At 46.0% G+C, this 16,423-nt stretch overlaps 1 protein-coding gene across 6 annotated transcripts in view; it reads right to left on the bottom strand.

The window, feature by feature from the left end:
• RNF8 (ring finger protein 8) overlaps positions 1-16,423 on the bottom strand; it is a 780,077-nt gene that overhangs the window by 761,990 nt on the left and 1,664 nt on the right. The gene's annotated exons all lie outside the window — the stretch shown is intronic.

Here is a 16,423-nt window from a genome sequence, read left to right on the forward strand (position 1 = left end):
TTTACCATATAGATGGAGCAACTAGACATCAAAAACAGCTTAATCCACTGAGGAGCAGCTGTTAACTATTGTAGCCGCTCCACACAGGTACGCTCCTAGCGGTCTGCTTCCCACTTATCCTCATATGTTTTGGCTGCCTCCCGAGAATTGCCCCGTGACTGCTCTACAGTCTACAAACTTAACGAAGCTCGCTTCCTGGTCACGTTATGATGTTTTTTTAAGGTGCCTTACTCCAAAGTCACTCTTCATTCTCACTAGTCTCCTCATTGCACCTCGTATAATCAGCGCCAGCAACACCAACCGCAACGAACTTCCCAGCGCGAATGTAAGTAGAATGATCATTCCATCTGATTGCCATATCCTACTGATGCTCACATGACGTCACCAGTCAGCCTCTGTCCTCCAGACCTCACGGAGCTCCGCAGCGCCAAACGGCCCCCTCGGTTGTCGCGGCCGGCGGAAACAGCAACTTCCAGCATTCACAACTTCACTCAGCGATCACTCTTCTAGACGCAGCACCCTTTCTATCTTCTGCCCTGGGGCCCCACTTCGCTCTCCAGTTTAAGGGCAACATTACTCTTGTGAACTGCTGCCTAATGGAGGCACAGTGCTTGGCAGGATACTCTCTTCACAATCTACCGGGACAGCCTGCTTTTCTGCCTTGGATGCCACTCTTGCTGAAACCTGGATGCTTACCAGTACAGCCTGCTTTACTCCGCCCTAGATGGCTGTCCTTGCGCCTACCAAGGCACTGTCACTTTCTCAGCCCTGGGTGGTGGGACTCTTCTTGGACCATGGGGGGCAGTGGGTTCCCTCTCCTTGTACAGTCTCTCACTTGAGCTTCCCTCCTGCTCTGCACCCCCCACAGCAGTATCTCCTTTCTCTTTATCCTGGACCACACACACACAGGTACCTGTTGCCTTGTTGCCTTAAGGGTCCATCCATATCCAGTCCCCTCCAAGACCAGACCTCGTCGCCAATTGTTATGACCCGGTCTGGGTCATAGTGATATAATCAGGATACAGTTGCAGGTACGCTTAATGGTTGCTTTATTCAGGTTCTTCAGTTACAGGTACAAATCAGGTCTCATCAAGTCCATAAGGAGATAGGAGGAAATCATGAGAGAAACCCACTGGCTCCCACCACCCAGGCTTCCTTATATCAACTGCCTGGGTTAGAACCCATTCATACACAAACACTCCACGCTAGCTCATGCATTCCACTAATGACATCACCACATACATACAGCATACAGAAGGTGAACCATAGAAAGGAAGGCTAATCCTAACATAAGCGTGGAGATGTGATATGGTGGTTTACCTTCGGTGCTTGAGATCGAGCGCACTCCAATAGTTCCATTCACTCCGACCGGTCCATGAATTCCGACCGTTCCATGCATTCCTTTCTATGCACTCGAATCATTTTTTAAGTGTCCATTCCGTGCCCTCCATCTGTTCCGTGCATTCCATCCATTGCATGTACTCGCTCAATTCTATGTGTTCTTCTGATCAATGCTATTCGTCCGATCTATACATCAGTACATGTTTACCCTTCATCATCCGGTGTGTTCATTTCCACGTTATCCGTTCTTCATGCATCATCCATCCTCATACTTGACTCGTTCCATACATCCCGTTTCACCCGTTCCATCCACTTACATCATCCGTTCCACCCACTTCACCCATTTCATCCACACACTTCTTCTGTTCCGCCCACTCCACGCATTCCATCCACTTCACCCGTTCCACCCACCGGTTCCACCCGTCCACTCACTTCACCAATTCCACCCACATACTTCATCCGTTTATCCACCTACCTCACCCGTTCGACCTACTCCACCCGTTCCGTCCAGTTCATCCGTTCCAACCCCATACTTCCCCGTTCCAACCCCATACTTCCCCCGTTCCATCCTTCCACCTACATCACCCGTTCGTTCCTTCCACCTACATCACCCGTTCGCTCCACACTCATACTGCACACATCACAATTGTAATGGTCTTAAAGTGCTGACCCAGCCCAAGGTGGCAGCCAAACAGCTGTAGCTGTCTGTGGGGTGAAAAGGAAAGGGCATCAAGGAAAGCGAAAAAGGGGAAGAGTAGGAAACTTTAGGGAGACAAAAACAGACTGATCTCAACATGTCACCAGTGTGAGTGATGGTGCTAGTTGGAATGTTATGTATAGTTGTTGGCGTTTGGACCACAAGAAAACCATCTAGGGAAGGGACAGGATAGTCCCTTATTGGCAAGTAGTACTTTCACGGAGGCAATTGCTAGACTGGTAGTGATATTATGTTAAGTTATATTGTGGATGTAAGATTGCCATGAGATTTGTTCAAGAGTAAATGTGTGCAGATAGGCAATGCAATAAGAGGCAAAAATACACACTAAAGGCAAAAATTGGAGCAAAAACAGAGTAAACAAAGTTAGTTTGTGCAAGTCCAAGCGCAATAGTTAATTAAGCCAGCAGCCCATCCAGAGAGGGGCAAAGATACGTCGCCCACAAGGTACTTAGTCCACAAAACCCACTCTGTGGGACACTGCAGTTGCCAGTCAACATGTCTATAGTGCAAATTGTTGTGGCCAAGGTATATGGTCAAACCCATGAAGGGTAAGTCTCTAGATGTGGCCAACCCTCACATTACTTCTCCTGCCGGCACCTGGTTGTCATGCCTGCAAACCCAAGGCCACACAGATCTGCACCCCTCTGGCCTCAGCTCCGGCCCCAAGCCGACCACCCACACTGCGGCGTCTACACCTGCCCTGAGTAGCAGAAGTATTATTCATCAGCCAGCTCACCGAAGTAGCCCAACGGCTAGGCGCCCGAGAACGGAGCAGAACTTGGTTAACAAGGACAACCAGGGCTGTTTCCATTGGAGGATCAGGAGTTTGCGGAACGAGAATAGTAGAATGTGTACCCTTTTTCCCCACTATAGGGTCTGCACGTCAGTCGTCGCTTTTAGCGCCAAACAGCAGCGGGCCAGGGTCCAGCTCCATGGTGACGCCATCAGGGCGAGTAATGTGCTAGTGAACCATAACCCAGTATGCCTTAATCTTCGGGCAGGTCTAGAAGATGTATCCTAATGTACCCAGCCTTCCACAACGCTGCCAGCATGTGGATGTCTGTGTGAGGCCCATCCTAAAGAGCTTACTCGGCGTGTAGTATAGCCTTTGGATCGTCTTGAAATGCATTTTCTCGTTGCGAATATTATGTAAAATCGCTGCAACGATAAAAACACAAAATCACACGCGTCCTCTGCATTAAACTGGGTTCCTAGGTCGCTAGAACATTGCGATGAGAGTGCTTGATTGCACTTTGTATTATTGGCAGTGCAAATAGTGTAAAAAGGCATACAGGCGCGTGTGAAAGGCTATGTTTTGCTCTAGCTCCAGTTCACCGGCTGTAGGTTTCGCTTGAAGCGTTTGTTCGATTATGTTTGAGCGTATGACTGAGATATCGGAGCCAGTCCGCACCTTGCAATTGGAGCATGCATCGAACCATTTGGAATCCCATGGGGGTTCCTTCATCAAAGAGGTCCATCACTTGTGTCCGTGACCAAAGGGTATCTTGATTGGCGTGGAGTGTATTGTCTAGGATTATCGATAGGATAGCACGTACCCTAATCCATGCCAGTGCTGCCCATACATCTGCGCCTAGAAGCGCTCTCATTCTGTGCCACTGAGTTATGGTGGGACCTAGTACAGGATGCGTTCTAATCGCCCTGGGCAAATTGTTGGTGGAATAGCCAGGATTTCAGACGGGGATTATGGCACCATCAAATATAGCTCCATAGCTCTCCAGCACGACTCGTCTGTCGTGTCGAGCCCTCGTTTGGCCCAGCAAACCCAAGCGCATTGGAAATACGTCCGCCAGATCGGCACAGCCAGTCCCACCTTCCTGCTCCTCCAGATAAATATAGCTAGGTGGGAGTCTAGGTCTTTGTACATATGTGGCAACGGGACACAAGGCAACATCAGCGCCAGGTAAATGAGTTTCGGAAGGGAATTCATTTTGAAGGCGTTAATCCGGCCTGAGTGACAGTGGTAAATTACTCAATTTCACCAGATCAGATTTGATCTTCTGGAGGATAAGAGGGTAGTTCAGTTCAATGATTTCACTCAATGAGGGACTGACGTGTACCCCACTCGGGTCCCATGGGATGTTGGTTCTGAGCGGTAAGATCTCCAACTTTGACCAGTTGACCTTGTATCCGGTCATGGGGCCAAGGTCACAGAGCAGATGCAGAGGTCTCGTAATGAATGACATACAGCAAAAGGTAATCTGCATATAGCAACACCCAGTGTTCCCGCTCCCCCCCACATGCCAGATCACTCAGGATCAGTGCAATGTTTTTCTGCAAGTGAAGCGCAAATAGAGTAGAGGTGACACCATTAGTGGCCCCACTAGTTCAAGGAATGCTGGGGGAAGTCATACTCTGGCAAGTACTCGAACCATGAAATCCAACCAGACATTATCAAATGCATTTTCGGGGTCGATCGTCAAAATTACTTCACCCGGACCCCTCTTCCTGGCTAAGACAGGCGTTGAACATTGTCGGTTGAGTGACAACCATGTATAAACCTGGCTTGGCCTTTATAGATCAGTTGTCTAACCTTTGTGCCAAACATTTGGCTAATACCTTAGTGTCTGCGTTAATTAAGGATATGGAGTGGGAGGATACGCATTCCTCCGGGTCCCAACCCTTTCTATGGAAAATGATGTTGGCCCGCAAGCATTGCGTCATGGTAATCGGCCAATGGCATGTGCTTCCGCGAACATTGTCTCAAGCTATGGGGCCAAGCGGTCTGACAATGCCTTGTATAAATCGATGGGCAGTTCGTTCAGACCGGACACCTTACCTGCCGCAAAGGGAGCCTATAGCCCGCGCCACCTCTGTGGCAGTGATTGGGTTGGCCAGTTCAGTTCTCTGGGTGGCGCTAACCTTCTTCAACCGCACACCCGTGAGGGAAACGTCTATCAGTTTCTATGGTACCGAGTCGGGTTTCGCATATAGTTTACCATAGAATTCTGCGAACCGTCCTTTTAGGTTACGCTCCCATTTAAGGAGCATCCGTTTGCAGTCTCAGACACTGACAATATTCTGCAAAGCCTGTCTAGTGCGCAGGGCGAGCACCATCAGATGGAGGGGGCGGCCCCATAACGGTAGTAGGCTTGGGACCAGCTGGAGAACGTTTTTGGACCCAATGGGTCCTAGTGAGACGTGGATATATTTGGGGGTTGTGGGTGCATTTGTGTTGCCTCTCATTCCACGAGATGCCGGGTCCAATTTGCGTCGCCTGTCACGCCATGATTTTAGCTCATGAGCCCATCTGGAGATGCACTGCCCCCTAAGAAAAGCTTTAAAAAGCGTCACAGCAAATAGCTGTAGAGTATCCCAGGTTCAGGTTAGTTTGCCAAAAAGTATAATTATCAGCTTCTAGGTGTTCAAAGAAATCTGGATAGCCCAGAGGCCTTAAATTAAGGCGCCATGCCAGCCTACTGCTCGGATCTCCCATCACCTCAACGCGGAGACGCGCAGGTACATGATCATAGATTGTTATTGGCAGTATCTCACATTGGCCCACCAGCAACAGAGCATTAGCGAGTACCAGACAGAAATCTAGCCTGGAGTAAGATCCATGTCAACTAGAGTATAAAGTATAGTCCTGGTGGTGTGAATGCGCGGTCTGCCGTGCATCAGCCAGTCTGAGGTCCTCCAGGGTGGGGCTCTGCGCTAGCTGCAAACTCTGTTGAACTAGTATAGGATCAATCAGTGTGTTCCAGCCCCCCCCCTCTATAAATATAAGGTTTCCCAGGAAGTGCACTCAGCTAGCAAAAGTACTTTTGAGGGATGGGGGGGGTGAAGTCAGCCATGGTGCATACACATTAAGAAGGGTCATGGTTTGGTGCTGTATGTGGCCGTGGAGTTTCACATACCTCCCTTACTTGTCTGTGCTTGAGGGGAGAGTGTGAAACGGGATGCGCTTGTGTATAAGGATCGATGCCCCTCTCTTGCCCCGACACGGGGAGTGCGCAGCTGCCCCAACCCACCCGCACAAAGCTTGCCAGATTGGACCATATCAAGATGTGTTTCTTGCAAAAAGCAATATTGCTCTCTATGTCCCGCAAATAGTTAAGCACACGCCTTCTCTTTATAGGGTGGCCAATCCCTTGAACTTTAAGTGCCATTAGCCGTAGATCATACGCCATGTCCCTGTCAGGGGGAATGATTGAGGGCGCCCTGGTGCCAAGTAGTGTAGTTACAAGGATACCTCTCACATCGAGCATTAGCCATACACACATGCATAGAACGTATCCCCAACATAATAATCATAACATTGAATACTAATAACATGACACAAAAATTAGGATAGAGGAGCAGCATCCCAATACAGTAAAACCATGCATGCTGAGGGGTAGGGATAGACCAAGTAACCCTCCCACTCCCCCAGTATGCCAGCACAACTGGAAGGGAGCACCAGCAGTCCAAATAAACCCAAACCAAACCCAACTAAAACCATCCCAACCCCAACCAAAGATTGGGAGTCAAAAATGGCCCAGACTGGCGAGTCGTGCGGCGGGAACTTGCCTCCTCAGATATCATCAGTGGTGGCCCCCGCCCATGGTACAGGCCAGGTAGTGGTTATAAAGTGGGAGATTAGGCCTGGGGGGAGGGGAGAGTCATGGGTAGTTAATTTCCACCCGAGTTACGCAGTGCAAAAGCACCCCCGAAAAATCTGCTATCTGAAGATGTTAATGTTGGGGGCCTCAAATTCTTGCGCGCTCGGCTTGATGGTCTGCCCGCTCCCTTCCTCCGATCTTGCGGCCGCTGTTGATGGTGCCACTGTGAAGACTCAGCCCAACCAGCTGGAGCCTCCTCCTCTGCGACGACAGGGAAGTCGACAGAGAGGATATCGTGCTGCCGCAGAAAGCACCATGCTTCTTTCGGGTCGAAGGAGTGCCACTGCTTTTCAAGTTTGATGCACCAGAACGTGTGGCTTGAACCCACTAGTGCTTCAAACAGCTGTTTCAATCGCTTCCTCCATCGGGATACCTCAGCCGAATAATCATTGAAGAGTCGGATGTCTGCACCTTCGGTTCGAACAACGCCTGCGGCTCGGTATGCACGCAGTATGGCCATTTTACGCTGGAAGTTGAGGTGGCGCATGGTGATGGGGCGCGGGTGCTGCACCACAGCAGGCTTTGGGATAGGGGCTGTGCGCACCCTCGCGATCACGAGGGACCTCGGATCAGGGATGTGCAGCTGCTCCTGGAAGAAGCGGTACATGTATGTCTCTAGGTCTGATCCCTCTTCCTGCTCGTGTAGGCCATCTTCCTGCTTGTGTAGGTACACCAAGCAAAGGTTGTTGCAGCGGATCCATTTTCCTGGTCCTCCACTTTAGCCCCCCAACCTCTGCTCCTCTCTAATCAGGCCGTCCAGTTTCCGTAATGACCACCTCATAGTTGTCCTCGAGCACACAGAATAGCTGTTCACTGTCGGTCTTGCGGTCTGCTTGTGCATTCACTCGGGAATGGACATCTTACAACTCCTGCTTTAATTTCTTGTACCGTATTGTTTGTTTCCTGCATCTGCTGGCCGGTGACCTTCATCTCCGAGATTATAGCTTGGAGCTGGTTCTGGATGTCCATTTTAGGCTGTTGACGTGTGGAGCGGCGCAACGACACACCCGGGGAGTTAGGTTCAATGTCTATGTTGATGCAGTTATCCGATGCATGCTTTGCCATGCCCAGTCGCCAGGACTGCAGTGAGGGTGCCCCGCAGTGCATGCCCAGGGATCAGCCTTGCTCCACGAGTAGCTGGTTCTTTTCCAGCCAGAAAAGTTAAAAACTGCTCAGGATCGAATGCCTGCACATGGGCCTCAGCTGGTGGTCTCAGTGGCGCTCGATATACACAGTGACCCTAAGTTCCAGCTTTCCCGTTGAGGTGTAGTGAGGACCAAATGCTCCAATGGTACCCAGCGTGCAACCAGACGTTTATCTTGACTTTAGTGTCAGAGAATCCGAGACCATCCGGGGGCATATTGGCACCCCCAGGGCTCCAGATAAGGCGAGTACAAGGCCTTTTTACGCATGAAAATCTTGTAAATACGCCAGCTTTATTATTTTCCTGGGTACATTTACATACAGAAACCAGAAGGCTTCTTCTGATTTTAATCTACATGGATGTAATTGCAAGCCACCTCTGAAACAGAATGTGTTTCTCTGAAGCCTTTTTAAAAAAAATAAACTTCACACTGATAAAAGGAATGGTTTCTTTCCATTCAGCTTCAGAAGCATTGTGCATGTTTTCCTAGAATGTTAGGCTTGTATAATAAGATGGAAAACTGAGTTGCAATTGAGAATTATTATTATTTATTTTACCAAGTTATGCTTTTTTTCCACTGAAAGCACACCAGTATTGCACAATTGTATTTTTCAGAGTTCCGCTGCTGTGTGCATAATCATGCAGAGGCAGATCATTTTTACACTTCTAATTAATTTACAGTCCAATTATAAAAACAGTGTGTAAAATGATAACTATGCACAGTCTAGTTTACATCCATTCAACCTTGCATTGAATGGGGTACATTACGATAAATGGTCAGTGGCAGCAGAGTCTTTGCTCAAGGGTGAGTTATTGTCATTAAACTGATCACAGGTGTTCTAGCCTCTGAAATCTTCAAGACTACAAATAAAAAATTAAAAACCAGACTCAAGAAAGTGCAAGCGCTGTTCAAAAACAAACAAATGAAAGTTACATTGGTAATTGAAATAGAAACTCAGCAAAACCTGTCCCTGTGATAATCCAGATAGGTATTTAACTTTATGTGGCGCTTCATAAATGGTTTGTCATACATCTAGGTACTGTGATCATTATATCTCAGTTGATACTCAGTTAACCAACCTCTGAAGGATGGTAGCCAATAAGATAGCTCAGCCAGTTGAGCACTCGTTGCTGCAATCTCTGCGTGATCTGTCGGTTGCGGGTTCGAATCCCAGCAAGTCCAACTCACCCTTTCGAGGTCGATAAAGGAGTACCGACTTTGGTTTGGTGGTAATTGTGATAAATATGTTCTATGTACAGCACTTTCCCGAAAGAGCTACATAAATGCCATCCACCACCTCCCCATTTGACCACTAGATTAGATATAGAATTTAGCATGGAGTCCTTGCCTGTCTGCACTGTTGTATCATAACATTGGCATACCATTAGGTAGTAATAGCTTCAGGATATTAGGACTTTCATTAAACATCAAAAGACAATTCTGCTATCGAATCGCAAAACACACAATACACATTCATGTATGCTTTACTATATAATTGGCTAGGTTTTTGTGATTTCAACATTTAAATATATACAGGAGAGATCAAATGGCCAGAAATAATGAAAGGTGTATTCCGTCACTATGCAGAAAGCTGCCGCATAGTAATGATTTCCATACAGTTTTTTCACACGTCTGCAGGATGTCGTATACATTTTACTCTCTTGCGAAGGAGAAAAGTCATTTTTACTCATTTACTCTCAAAGTTTAAAAATAGAGAGTAAAATATTCCCACCTCAAAATCTTATCTGGAGCACTGGGCACCCCTCAGCACACTCCCCCAAACATTGCAGTTCAGCTGGCAGTCTCAGAGCCGGCTTATCTTGATGAATGAATGAATGAATGAATGATAATGAAAGAATGATATTTTATTTATATCGCACTCATACACAAGTGTTTCATAGCACGACTAGACAAGGGGAGGGGAACAGGGGAGAACGAAACGACGATCGTACTAGGCCCAGTGGCATTCAGATCGCGCAAGTGCATGGGAAAGGGAAAAGGGGAAAGTGAAGAAGGGGGGGGAAAGTGTAAAGTGCGGTACAGAGGGCTCCGACGGCGAGGGCCTTCCCCGACACAACGGGTGGTCCGGCTCCCAGGAAGCAGGTCCGCTCCATCACTTAGTGCCAAGGCCCTGCGGTAAGGGTGTAGCGGCCACACGGCTGCGTCAATCATTCACGGCGTAGAGAATGTGGGGCAGGTGCATGGATCCATGAGCATCTCATGACAGCTGCCGCGGCATGCAGTAGTGAACGTACCATTGCAAGGGCAATGTGCTGCTATGAGCCATGCCGCTCATCTCTGGCACCCCAGCACGGAGTAGGCCCAGGCAATAGCCCTTGCTCGCAGTCATCCACGCCACACCAGGGAATCGACCAGGCGCCGCTGTGTTATCTGCGTCGGCAGGGGGCCTGCAGCCATCTACGTTTTCAAACTAGACTGGCAACGGTCCACCGCCATTCTTCATTCGATCGGCGACCGCAAAGGCACCATCATGGTTGTCGGCCATCGGACCCGCAGGAACCTGCCACTGTGCGTGACACCGACGGGCAGAAGTATGAGGGGCCTGCAACTAAGGAGGAGGCACACCAACTGCCACCACTACCCCATCATCAGGTGAGGATGTGTTGCAGGGTGGTGCTGCGCTCTAGTCTCAGCGCGGCCGCAGCACATGGCGCAGCAGAATCAACATGGCGGCCACGCCATCCACCACCTCCGCCATCCACCACCTCCGCCCGATCTTTCAGGACAACAGCTGGGTTTCAGTTTCCCTGTTCACTCTCACGCCATGCTGCTTCGTTTCTTAGATCCGTGCAAGCAATACGGTCTAAATTCTTGAAAAAAACTCACCTTCACCGTAGCTCGATCACCCTGCAGCCATCTTGCTCGGGCTCTGGAGCACCCCCCAATTACGGGAGCTTTGTTGAAAATGTCCTGCATCTCGTTATCCCTATTAGATATTGATTGCAGGTCCTTAACAATCCTATTACTGCGGGATGGAAGGTACCACCAAAAAGGTAATCCTTCTCCATCTCTGCATTGCAGTCATTGGTCTCTGGTTATTTTTAATGCAATAATCCCTGTCAATCTGTCTGGCTGAGTGATCCTTTTGTAAGAACCATGTACAGAGTGTGGCAAATTGATCGCCCTGCGTCTTCCTGTTGGAACATGTGCTTTGGTACCAGGTGGCCCGGCTCAAGCCTCCTCATTGACGTTGCCGTCCACAAAAACACAATCTCATCATAACTGTTGCAACATAAGCATGTATTTTTTCCAGATAACACATTTTATGGACTTTGATTGCCATGACTTGTGGACAATTTGTAATGCAATCGAGGGAAAGCAACAACATACCGCACTTAACAGAAATTTTAAACCAAAACCTCAAGAGAAAAATAAATATAAAAACCATGAAACACTTCATCTCACAAGTTCAAATACAGAACAGAGTCCCTCTAGGACGACATGCAACGCGGTAGCATCAACCCATCTGGCATTTTCTCTATATGCACTGTATTTTGTTGAATTTTTCAGGGCATTTGATCGCCGTGTATTCCCTCCCGTTAAGAACATATTTATCCAGACCCTCTTCCTATGCACTTCGCTCCAAAATGTTCACAGGACAATCACCATGAAGCAATGCCCACACATACAAAACAGTATCATCTTTGGACCACATTTCCCTCTAACAATTCTGACCCTTTTCACAGCCCCACCACGTTAAAAAAGAAAAAAACAGGAGAAAAAAAGAAAAAGGAGGAGCCCAACACTCTGACTGCAGACAGCACCGGTCTGTGCCTCTGCCAATGTAAGTATACTAGCCATGTTACATCATAAACAACATAATTCATTCCCCAGCCCATCTTCCGAGTGAGTGCATCATAGCGTCAGCTTGACAATTTGCACAACACGTGAGCACAGATTTAGCCACCAGTTCTGACCCTCCACGTTTAGGAATATGCTGCTGTTTCTCCCCTCCAAATACTAATCGCTTTATTGCCAGTAACGGAGACAAGTCAGAAAAAGGTGCAATGTATATGCATTAATTTCCCAATAATTAATTATGCAAACACTGTAGTTGTAGACAAGTTCTGTGCTGAGAAAGTACTACCCAGGGATCGTCTGAATTAAGTCCCGAAGGTTTTCGGGAATAAAAAGTTACCCAAAGGAAAGCACATGCCCATTAGAGTTGTTACCAGAGTCTCTGCTATGGATAATCCGAAAATAGTCGATTTATGACTTAGACCGTAACACCTGGTACCCGTTGTCAACGTTGGCAGACGCTGCAATATATTCTCCAAATTCAAAAGAACCTATTTCGAGCCAGTTCAGCAGCTCGGTTACTGGTGACAATGGTGTGCGACATGTAGGTTTATATCACTGCAAGCCAAATTCAGACTTTCATCAAACCAAGGTCAAAAGAGACATCCGTTAGGAACAGCGATACAAAAACGGCCAAACAGTGGGTACAAGTGCTCTATGATGAGCGTGTTATATATTATAGTGCCTTTGCTATTTCCATTACAACAAGCTGTGGCCTACGACTTGCTGAGAGGGATGGTAAGTGGTCTGGGGATGAGAGGATTCTGCAAGGACACCGTCAAAAGATGTAAGCCTATAGGATTGGCAAATGAATGGAATGTGGGCTTTAACTTTCAGATGCACCTTGGAGCCTCTCACACAGGTACCAACAGATAGAATACACATAGTGCATCATCCTGTTACTTTTATTTCCAGGAGTCGCAACAGTGCCGCATGACCATTCTACTGACGTCAGCTTAATGTTATCAATTTAGAGTCATACAAGTCCACACAAATGGATCCAGACCAATAGGATACTGCCCATTTACTGAAAAGAGTAAGTGATCTTATCAGCAGTGTTCCTAGCATGCAACATTATATATACACTATTGATGTTTCCTTCAGTAGATAATACAAGTTATAATTAAATGCCCGCTAGAATCCCGTTTCCTCCTCCCCACCTCTCCAGATGCTAGAAATTCACTAAGAGTATCACAGGCTGCTCCTTACAAAGGTCGTCTCTTGTAAAGCTCTTGCTTCGCACATTCCTTACAGTACAATGAGTTTTTGATGTACCAATTTTGAAGTTTTTTATATCCATATGATGGATGCACCAACATAAAAAAGTTACTTCAAGTTTGCAACAAACAAAATATTAGTATTCACTAAACAGTAAACACCGACTTTGGATTTATAGGGGCAATAAAGGTTTGGCCTACAGCTTCGCCAAACACACTGAAACCTCCACTTTGATAATTGTACTGCTAGCTTGTACACGATGTATCGAGGTCACTCATTGGGACATTTAAAAACCTGTTTTGGTAGTCCATTGCTATAGATGTAATCAATGATTTGTAAATGTATTATCAACTTTTGTAAACATGTACGATTTACTTTCTCTGAAATAAACCTACATATGAATTGACTAATACCTACATAAATGTAGCACTAAGTAATTATATACCATGTCTGTGCAACTTATTTGGGTTATTTTGTTCAGAAAAAACGCCATTTGTGAAAGGTTTTCTAGAAATGTGCTAAAACCTCCAAGGATCATAGGTTAAATATTTTGGTAGGTTGCCGGTTCAAGACGTAAAAAAAATCATAAAATACAGCACTGTGGTCGGGTGTGTCCATAAGTGATGGAGATTGTGATTTAGGCACAATCTATACGCGATTTTGCCGACACCCACATCTCCCATAGTAGTAAGCTCACTTTATTTATAAAAACAATTAAATAACAAGTGATGCAAGCACCAAACAGGCATCACCATTATAATCAATTTTAAACATTGTGTGCACCGATGTTACTGTCTGTCAACCACAGATCCTGTGTGCTTTGCGACAACGAACCCACAACAGTCCTGCACACAATAAGATGGTGCATAAGAATCCTTCTTTATGCCCGAGTGTTATCTCCACTCCATGGGGTTCTGTGTTTTAGTACAAGCCCCACCTAACTCGCCAGGGACTGGAAGTGAATGGTAACGCACAGGTGTCAGTGCTAGAATAAGATATGTCGTCATATTGGGGTTAGACCCCTTTGTGCTGGCGGGGATGTTTATTTTAGGTTCCTCTATGTTCTCATTTTGTTAATAGCATCCATGGTGCACCCAGGAGTTGGTGCTACAGTCCCCTTCTCTCCAACACTGTGCCTGATCTTTAAGCTAATTAAATTGCAGTGGATTGATACTTAGTCATGTGCGCTATTCACCCGGCCTGTTTCGTTATTGTAATTGTCAGTTATATATCATCTAGCTGCAGGAGTCTCACAATCTAAGAATCCTCCACAAAAGATTCATCCTACAATGACAATAATAACTAAATTGTTGCAAGACTGTCACCGCGCTTGAAACTAGTATTCCTCATCCATAAAACTCTGTTGAGTGACAAGTCATCAGATTATTCCATTCAAAGCAATAAAGTCCACACATTGAAATCAAAATGATGTTTTCTTTATATTGTTGTCATGCAGTACAACAAATAGTATAGCCGACACGTGTTTCGACCAGTGCGGTCGTCCTCAAGGCCTTGTTTTCAATTTCAATTGATGGGGCTAGGATGCCGGTCTAGGGATTGACCCTTACACAACAAGGTACTGGGATTTAACCCAAGATATACTTGTGACTGCATTAGAAGCAATGCTTTATCATGATTGGAATATTGAGCAGAATATGAGATTTTGAAGTTTAAACACAGGACAAGGCCTTGAGGACAACCGCACTGGTCGAAACACGTGTCGGCTATACTATTGTTGTACTACATGACAACAATATAAAGTAAACATCATTTTGATTTCAATGTGTGGACTTTATTGCTTTGAATGAAATGATCTGACGACTTGTCACTCAACAGAGTTTTATGGATGAGGAATACTAGTTTCAAGCGCGGTGACAGTCTTGCAACAATTTAGTAATTATGATCTTTAAGCTAGTTCCTCGCACCAATACATGCGTGAGTCGATAATGATGCTAGCTCCCTCGTCCCCTTAAGTGACCATGTGTTGGTGCTAGTTGAGCCACAAAGGGCCAAACTGCTGCTGCAAGGCAACTGACTTTTTAGGTGTAACCCAAATGTTGATGCTCAAATCCCCAGGTTTTCCCAGACGTTGATGCTAGTCACATTCCCAATAGCCAATCCTTGAGATATATGCCCCAGAGTGGTTCCAATTCCCCCAGCTCACTCTCTATCCCCATAAGTGTGCCACAATGATCGGCATCTGTCTGAGGGCCTGTAAATTGACACTAGTCCATTTGTATCTGGATATTGCTGTTTGTGCTTCATGTGCCTGGATGATGACACCAGTCCCCCTTTTGTACTGGCGTGGGAATAGTAGTATCTGCATGTTGGTAGGGGTCATCCTGTGTGCCTGGATGTCTGTTTCAGTGTCCTTGGTCTCCCTAGATAATGGTGGTGGTGCCTCTATGATTCAGTTTTTAGGGCTTGCCCCGCTTTTTATATTTTGGATCATAGTCATCGCTTGAGCAACACCTTGTCAAGCAACAGTTAATGGTATGGAAAACTGAAACGCACAGTGGCAGCGTTTTCCTTAGATGCAGAGAAGGTGTTTGACCGTGCCAACTAAGGCTTTCTGCTCTTGACTCTCGAAAATATGAACTTCAGGCCTGAGTTTTTGGGCTGGGTCGAGCTCTTATACACCAGTCCTACCGTGGATATGATAAATGGTATTTGTTCTACCAGATTTGAGCTGAAATGGGGTACCCGCCAAGGATGCCCTCCATCACCAGTGTTATTTGTTTGCACCTGGAACCACTGGCCATAGCCAACAGAGAGGAGGGGAAAATAAAGGGTGTCCAGTTAAATGGGGTAATGCAGAAACTTTGGTTGTATGTTTATTGGAAGGGCGTAGTCTCAAAATCGATTTATTTGCATTTCTCTTCATCATCCTTAATATGTAGTCTTTGATTTTCACTGTGTATGTTTCAACTGTGTAACGACTATACATTTTGAATTAAATAGTTAATGGTATGGAGAATGGTAGATGTGTCTCAATGCACATTTCTGGTGTAGTTATCGGTCATTGTTCTCTCAGTTTGTGTTTTAGGCACTGCACACAGAGTCTGCATATGCCTTAGTTGCAATCAGTTGGCTCAGCTGGAAATGTAATGAAAATAGTTCCAGATGTTCAAGCTTAACAGAACAGTGTTGCTCTACTTTTTTGTTGGGTTTGCTGATCTTGTGCGGTACTACAATTGCCATCACTTGTAATGGTGTGAACTGTATTGCTGTCATTTAAGATTATTGGTGTAAAATCAGCAGATGTCCACAATCTTGTGAAACTATCCCGTCCCCTGCACACCCACTGGTTATTGTCAAGACAATCAATTCTTCAATTATTATTAAAATATGTTAAATTATATGATTTCTGGTGGATTTTAAGTAAAAAGATCATGTTTACTTAAATCAGGTAAATTCTCGTGTTTACAAACTTGTTATCAACCTCATAGTATCAAATAAAGTTCAGTGTAAACATACATCTAATTGCATAATAGTTCAGTCCTGTAGGTAAATAAAATAAAGAACATTATCTTTTTACATAAATCCCATCAGTTAACATATTT

This window comes from Ambystoma mexicanum, chromosome 4q (assembly GCF_040938575.1).
Source record: "Ambystoma mexicanum isolate Mex_15411 chromosome 4q, UKY_AmexF1_1, whole genome shotgun sequence".
NCBI lineage: Eukaryota > Metazoa > Chordata > Amphibia > Caudata > Ambystomatidae > Ambystoma > Ambystoma mexicanum.